Source organism: Chinchilla lanigera, unplaced genomic scaffold (assembly GCF_000276665.1).
Source record: "Chinchilla lanigera isolate Chin_1 unplaced genomic scaffold, ChiLan1.0 scaffold00074, whole genome shotgun sequence".
In the NCBI taxonomy this organism is placed as follows: Eukaryota; Metazoa; Chordata; class Mammalia; order Rodentia; family Chinchillidae; genus Chinchilla; species Chinchilla lanigera.
Genome location: NW_004955475.1, coordinates 10823960 through 10832486, shown reverse-complemented (window position 1 = coordinate 10832486; position 8527 = coordinate 10823960).

Genomic DNA, 8527 nt, shown 5'->3' with positions numbered 1-8527 from the left:
TTTGTTTTTGTTTTTGTTTTGGTACTGGGAATCAAACTCACGACCTCGCACTTGCCAGGCAGGTGCTTGCGCCACTGAACTATATCCACGGCCCCCATGGTAAGGTTTTGTATCTGCTCTGTTCGGTCCAGTAGCTACCAGCCACATGTGGCATTTCAAGATTTGAAATGTGACTAATGTGACTGAGGAACTGAATGCTTAATTCTGTTTTATTAAATGGGGCACTGTGGCACACACTGTAAATCCCACCATTCTGGAGGCTCAGGCAAGAGGATCACTGTGAGTTCCAGGCCAGTTTGGGCTACATAGTGAATTGCACTACAAAATGAGACTGTCTCAAAAAAATAAAATCACTGAAGAACTTGATACGCGGGAAATACCAATAAAAAATGGGCTGAGTTGTAGCTCAGTGGTAATGTGTATGCTTAGCATGCCCAAAATCCTGGGTTCAATTCCCAGCACAGGAAGGAAAGAAGGAAGGAAGGAAGGAAGGCCAGCCTAAACGATATGGTACAGCATGCCTGTAATAGCAACTAGGGAGGCTGAGGCAAGAGGATCAAAATTTCAAGGCCAGCCTGGGCAATTTAAAAGGACCGGTCTAAAAATAAAATTAAAAGGGCTTGTGGTATAGCTCAGTGGTAGAGCACTTACTTGCCTGGCATGCATGAGGCCCTGGATTCAATCCCCAATAACCAAAAGAAAAGGCCCCTGGTATGCAAAACTCTGTCTTTAAGGACCGCACATGGATGACATTTCTATTCAACACTGTAGTAGAGGTGGTAGCCAGGGCAATTGGCAAGAAAAAGAAATAAAAGTTATCTAAAATGTAAAGGGAAGCCAGGTGTGGCACACACTTGTAATCTCAAGATTGGGAGGCTGAAGCGGGAGGATTGCCATGAATTTGAGGCCAGCCTGGGCTTCATATGAGTTCAAAGCCAGCCTGAACTACATAGTGAGACCTTGTCTCAGAAAAAAAAGAATCAAAACGTAAAGGGAGAAACAAAACTCTATTTGCACATGACAGGATCTTATATAAAGAATATCCTAAGGAATACACCAAAACAATGAAACTGTTCGAACTAATAAATGAATCCAGGTATGGTAGCACATGCCTGTAATCCCAACACTCTTGGAGGTTGGGGCAGGAGGATTCAAATTCAAGCTCAGCCTGGGCAATATAGGGACTTAGTGAGACCCTGTCTCAAAATAAAAAAAAAACTGGCTGGGTATGTACTCAGTGTGAAATCCCTGGGTTTAATCCCCAATACCACAAAAAACCCCACAAAAAAACAAAAAAAACTAATAAATGTGTCAGGCATGGGGGCACATGTCTATAATCCCAGCACTTGGGAGGCTGAGCAGGAGGATCACCATGAATTCAAGGTCAGCCTGGGCTACAAAGTGAACTCAAGGCCAGCCTGAACTACACAGCAAGACCCTGTCTCGAAACAAACAAGCAAAATGAACAATAAATGAGTTCAGCCAGGATGAACATTACAAAAGTCTATTATATGTCCATACATTGGAAATAAACACTGAAAATTTTGCATTTATTTTCCTCAAAGCCAAATGCTGGGATATCATTCCATTTAAAGATTAACCAGTGGCTTCAGACATTCTTTGGATCTAATGCATAATTATAATAGTCACATTCACATCTATATAAAAATTCAAAAGGAAAAAATTACTCTAAAATCATGTGTCAGTGGGCCGGGGATATAGCTCAGTGGCACAGCGCCTGCCTGGCAAGCACAAGGTCCTGAGTTCAATTCCTGGTACCAAAAAAACAAAACAAAACAAAATCATGTGTCAGTAAAACCTGCCTGGAACTGGTTATACGATATACATGGCACACATACTACTTTGTAACACAAAATTTCTCAGAACACACCTGAAAAATAGAATAATTTATATTTATAGAAAGTAAAACTGTTAAAACTGTTTTATACACAAATGAAACTCAGAAAAAAGTCATCAGAGTATTATAGGGCAACTAATACCCTGGTTTCTCAAAATCATTCACAAAAGGAAATAAACAACTTGAAAATAAAATTGAAGAAACAATTACATTTACTATTTTTTTTTTGAGACAGAGTCTCACTATGTAGTCCAGGCTGGTCTTGAACTACATAGCCCAGGCGGGCCTCAAGCTTGTAGCAATCCTCCTGCCTCAGCCTCCCAAGTGCTAGGATTACAGGCTTGGGCCACCATACTTGGCAACAATTACATTTATAATAGCAGCACAAAGAATAAAATACTTATGAATAAATTTAATAACAGAAGTGCAAACAAAACCTGTTCTCTGAAAACTACAAAATATTGTTAAAAGAAATTAAAGATCTATTTTGTTTTGGTAAAAAAAACTTTTTTTTTGAGGCATGGTCTTGCTACACAGTTCAGGCTGGCCTTGAACTTTCTGCAATCTTCCTGCCTCAGGCTCCCAAATATTGGGATTGCAGGCATGTACCACCACATCTAGCTAAGAAGAGTATTTCAAAATGGAGAAACATCCTGCACTGGAGAACAGAGACTTAATGTTAAAATGGCATTATTCAGCAGCACCTGGTACCATGTGCCTGTGATCCCAGCTACTGGAAGGAAGTGAAGTAGAGGGATCACTTGACCCAAGGAGTTCATGGCCAGCCTGAACAACGTGGTCAGACTGTGTCTCAAAGAAAGAACAATACTTCCCTAATCAGCTCACTAATTCAATGTAATCTCTGTCAGAATCCTAACTGAATTATTTGTAGAAATTGACAAACCGATATTGAAATTCATACAGAATTGCAAGAGATACAGATTAGCCAAAACAACCTTGAAAAAACAAGCAAACAAGAAAAGTGGGGTGACTCACACTTTCTAATTTCAAAACTTACCATAATGCAATAGTCATCAAGCGAGTATGATGTTAGTATAATGTATCAGTCAGGGTTTTACTGGAGAAACAGATATAACACAGGATATATAAATTATAAGAAATTACAAGATTGGCTTACGACAGTCAGCCAGAGAGTTGTATGGGGAAGTGGGCAGAGGGTGTCTGCACACTGAAGACCGAAGGCATCAGTCCAGGGTCTGGAGTTCACTGTAGAGTTCCGTGCAAGTCCGTACCAGGAGGCCGATGAGTCTGCGACGGAAAACTGAAGGATCCAAGGTGGAAGCCGAAGAGGCTGCACTAGAAGCCAGGAGACAAGTCCAAGCTGAAGGTGAAGACTGGAGCTCCTCCAAAGGAAAGGAAGTACCTCTGTCCTTCTTCATTTCCCTTTTATATTATCTTTTTTTTTTTTTTTTTTTTTTTTTTTTTTTTTTTTTTTTTTTTTTTTTTTTTTTTTTTTTTTGGTTTTTCTCTGGTACCAGGAATCGAACTCACGACTTTGCGCTTGCCAGGCAGGCGCTTTGCCGCTGAGCTAAATCCCCAGCCCCGCCCTTTTATATTATCTAGGTGATGATCCACCCTAGTGTCTCCTCTACACCCTAGGGTGTCTCCTCTACACCCTAGGGTGAATCCTCTACACTGTAGGGTGTAGAATTGCTGAGCCAAATGCTGAACCAAGTTTAGTTATGCTTCTAAACTTCTCAAGTTGACATAATCAATCAAACACTACATATAAATATAGACCTATAGATCAATGGAGTAGAATTGATAGTCCAGAAATAAACCTGTGAGTATATCGCCATTTGTTGAAAAGCAAATGGGGCTGGGACAACTGAATAGCTATGTGCAAAAGAAGCTGGATCCTTACCTCCCACCACATACAAAATTTAATTCAAAATGTATTAAAGGCCTAAAGGTAAGCAGTATAAAACTCTTAGAAGAAAGCACGGGGTAAATCTTCGTGATTTAATCTTTTTGTGGGGGATACTGGCAAATGAACTCAGGACCTTGAGCTTGCCAGGCAGGGACTGTGCCACTGAGCTATGTCCCAGGCCCCCAATTTTCATGATTTTAGATTTGTCAGTAGATTCTTGGATATGATACAATAAGCAGAGGCAATGAAAGAAAAAAATAGATAACTTAGACTCCATCAAAATTAAAACTTTTGTGCTTCAAAAGACATCACTAAGAAAATGAAAAAAAAAAAAAACCACCTCACCAAATAGGAAGATATTTGTAAATAATATCTCTGACAAGTGGCTTATATCCAGAGTAGACAAAGAACTCTTATAACTCAATAATGAGAAGACAACCCAATTTTTAAGAAAGGAAAAAGGACTCGAGTAGACATTTCTCCAGAGGAAGATATGCCAGAGCTGGGTGTGGTGGAACATGCCTATAACTCCAGCACCCTGGGAGGCTGAGGCAGGAGGATCACAAGTTGGAGCCCAGCCTGGGGCCAGGGATAGCACCTGCCTAGCAAGCCTGAGGTCATGAGTTCAATTCCTGGTACAAAAAAAAAAATCTATGGAGCCCAGCCTGGACAACTTATTGACTTAGGGAGATTCTCAAAAAAATGTGGGGAGGGGTCTGGGGATGTAGCTCATTGCCCTGGGTTCAATCCCCAATTCTGCACTGAAAAAAAATATCCCAAAGCCCAAAGCACATGAAAAGATGTTCGACATCATTAGCAACCAGGAAAATGCAAATCAAACCTGCACTTCATGTCCACTATGATCACTACACTCAAAATCAGAGAAGTGTTAATAAGGATGTGAAAGTATTGGAACCCTTCTGGTGGAAATATAAAATGATACAGCTACCTTAAAAGACAATTTTGATAGTTCTTCAAATAAACAGAATTATCAGGACTGGGCGTGTGACTCACTGGTAGTGTGGTTAGCCTGCCTGAAACTCTGGGACTGAACCTCAGTCCAGAGGAAATAAATAAAAATAAACATTTACCGTATGACTCACTATTTCTTTTTCTTTCTATTTTACCCCAGTGATAGAGATTGAACCCAAGGCCTTGGGCATGCTAGGCAAGTGCTCTACCACTGACTAAATCCCCAGCCTTGACCCAGAATTTCTGTTCATAGTCATCTACTCGAGAAAATTGAAAACATATGTTCACATAAAAACTTGTACACGAATGCTTATAGCAGCATTGTTCATAAGAGTTAAAAGGTAGAAACAACCCAAATGCACAACTAATGAATGGATGAAACAAAATGTGGTTACATCCATACAACATAACATCATCTAGTACTTACCGATATAGTCTACCATGTGGATGAACCTTGAAAACATGCTAAGCGAAGAAGTCAATCACAAAACACCACATTATACAAAATGCACCAAATAGGTGAATTTATATGAAATGTCCCAAATAGGTGAATCTCTGTAGACAGAGTAGAACAGTAGTTGTTTAAGACCAGGGGACAGAAACATGAGAGTGATAGCTAAAGGGTATAGGGTTCATTCCTCTCTCTTTCTCTCTCTCTCTCTCTCTCTCTCTCTCTCTCGTGTCAGGGTCTTATTGTGTAGTTCAGGCCGGCCTTGAGTTCACTATGTAGCCCAGGCTGGCCTCAAACTCATGGCAATCCTCCATTTTTTTTTTTTAAACAGGGTTCTTGGTGGTGAGTGACTGTAATCCCAGCACTTGGGAGGCTGAGGCAGGAGGATCATCGTGAATTCGACGCCAGTCTGGGCTACAGAATGAGACCCTGTCTCAAAAAAAGAAGCTTCTGTTCGAAACAGGGTCTCTGGCACATACCTACAATCCCAGCACTTGGGAGGCTGAGGCAGGAAAGATCCTTGGAAGTTCGAGCCTGGCCTGAGCTACAAAGTTAGCTCAAGGCCAGCCTGAAATGCATAGCGAGATCCTGTCTCAAAAAGACAAAGAAAGCAAGAAAGTAAGAAGCAAAAAAGCAAGCAAGCAAGAAAGAAAGAAAGAAAGAGAGGGAGGGAGGTTTCCCTATGTAGTTCAGGCTGGCCTCAAACTCACAGTGATCTTTGCCGGACATGGTGGTGCACACCTGTAATCCCAGCATTCAGGAGGCTGAGGAGGGAGGATGACTGCAACTTTGCACTTGATCTTAGCCAAAAGGCCAAGAAGCAGTGACTGCAAGTTTGAGAGAAGCCTGGGCTATGAAGTGAATTTAAGGCCAGCCTGAACTGTATAGCAAAATGCTGTCTCAAAAAGACAAAAAAACCCACACCATCAATCCTCCTGCCTCAGCCTCCCGAGTGCTTGGATTACAGGTTTGCGCTACCATGATCAGCTCAAGATTTCTTTTTTCTTTTTTTTTTTTTTGGTTTTTCTCCGGTACCAGGAACCGAACTCACGACCTCGCACTTGCCAGGCAGGTGCTTTTGCCGCTGAGCTAAATCCCCAGCCCCAAGATTTCTTTTTGAGCACATGAAAATGCTACAGAACTGACTGTTGATGGTTATAGATATGTTAATGTACTAACGTCCATTGAATTGTGAGCAAATTTATGGTACAAGAATTCTATCAAAAAAAAAAAAAAGAAAGAACAATAAGTGGGATCTAAAGAAGTAACATTAACCTAAGATTTCCCAAGGAACAGTGCCATAGTAGAAAACCCTGTATAGACTTCGGGACTCACATAATCCTAGGGTGTGTCTTATAAAGTCAATCAACTGGGCTGGGGATATAGTTCAGTGGCATAAGCACCTGCCTGGCAGGCGCAAGGTCATGAGTTCGATCCCTGGTACCGCAAAAAAAAAAAAAAATCTTTTTTGGGGGCTGGGGATTCAGCTCAGTGGCACAGCGCTTGCCTGGCAAGCGCAAGGTCATGAGTTCGATTCCTGGTACCGGGAAAAAAAAAAAAAAAAAGTCAATCAACTTTCTGCAGAGTAGAATAGGACATGTTGCTTCCAAAGTGGAAAAGGTGTTTGAACAGGTCAGAGTAAATGTTAAAAGAGCATCACACTATGACATATGACTGCCACCATCAGAGTTAGTGATGATAAAGGGAAGGAGCTGTCTCTTCACAACCTTCAATCCTCCCTGCCTCCCTTCTCTTTCTTTCTCTTCCTTCCTTCCTTCCTTCCTTCCTTCCTTCCTTCCTTCCTCCCTCCCTCCCTCCCTTCCTCCCTCCCTTCCTTCCTGTCTTTCTTCCCTGAGGATTTAATTTTGAGACAGAGTCTCACTAAGTCACTAACCTGCCCAGGCTGGGGTCCAATTTGAGAAACTCTTGCCTCAGCCTTCCACAGTGCTGGGGTTACCAGCATGTACCACCATGCCTGGCTACCTTTCTTTGAAATATAAGACAAAGATTCCTTATCTTTGCTGCCTGCCTTTGTTCTCTTGTTTCACTCTTATCTCCATCCAGATTACGCCTTATATTATAGAAACATTGCTACAATTTGAGTTTGTTGGGGCTTTTCTTTTCTTCTTTTCTTCATTCATCTATCAACATATCCAATACACATTTATTGAGAATCTACCAAGGGCTATGCCAGATGCTAGAGACAGAGATGAATGAGACCCTTAGCAATAAGAGAAAAGACTGAGTCTCTGTTGTTGAGGAGCAAATAATCCAGCATTTTCCCAGCGTCATCCTAAATATGTATTTCCTTTTCTTCTTTCTATAATACTTTGGAATGCTACAGAACACTAAATTAAAACTCATGTGGTTCCAGAGTAGAGAGAATCTCACCCTACTCAAATGACTGCTAGAGTCCGTAACATCGTGGTTTTTCAGTTAACCATTCAAATGTCTATTTAGTTGGGAATTTACAGAGTCCATGGAAATCCTTCAATTCAGAAAATACTATATCTCCATTTATTTGACTAAAATTATATGTAGCCTTGCCTGTCATAAGAGAAATAAAGATTTGGCATACAGCAATAATAAGTTAAATAAGGCATGATACACATAGGTGATGGGAAAAACTGCTCTTACAATTATGGTGCACAACATATTATAGAAGAAGATTCCAAATTTTGTAAAAAAAAAAAAAAAAAAAAAGTATGCCTTAAAAATACTGCCATTGCCGGGTGAGGTGGTGCAAGCCTGTAATTCCAGCACTCAGGAGGTTGAGGCAGGAGGATCATTTGAGAGTTTGAGCCCACCCTGGGCTACAAAGTAACTTTAAGACTAGCCTGAACTACACAGGGAGATCCTGTCTGAAGAAGACAAAAATAAAATAAATAAAATAAAATAAAATAAAAAAATAAATAAAACACTGCCATGGCCGGGTGTGGTGCCCTATGCCAGTAATCCCAGCACTTGGAAGGCTGAGCCAAGAGGATCTCTGTGAGTTTGAGGCCAGCCTGTGTTACATAAGTGAGTTCAAGGCCAGCCTGCACTACATAGTGAAACCCTGTCTCAAAAAACCAAAAAACAAAAAAACACTGCCATGATATATATCAAAAAAAGCAGTAGGACTGGGGATGTAGCCCAGTGACAGAGTGAATACTTCACATGTACAAGGATCCATCTCCAGCACAAAAAGAAAAAGAAAAAGAAAAAGAGAAAGAGAAAGAAAAAGAAAAAAAAGAAAAAGAGTAGTTATTTCTAAATAGTAGGATATAAATGATTATTTCTTTCTTCTTCAGACTTTCTGGTTTCCAAAGTTCTTCATCTATCTATCTTTTTTGCTTCTTTCTTTTTTTTTTTT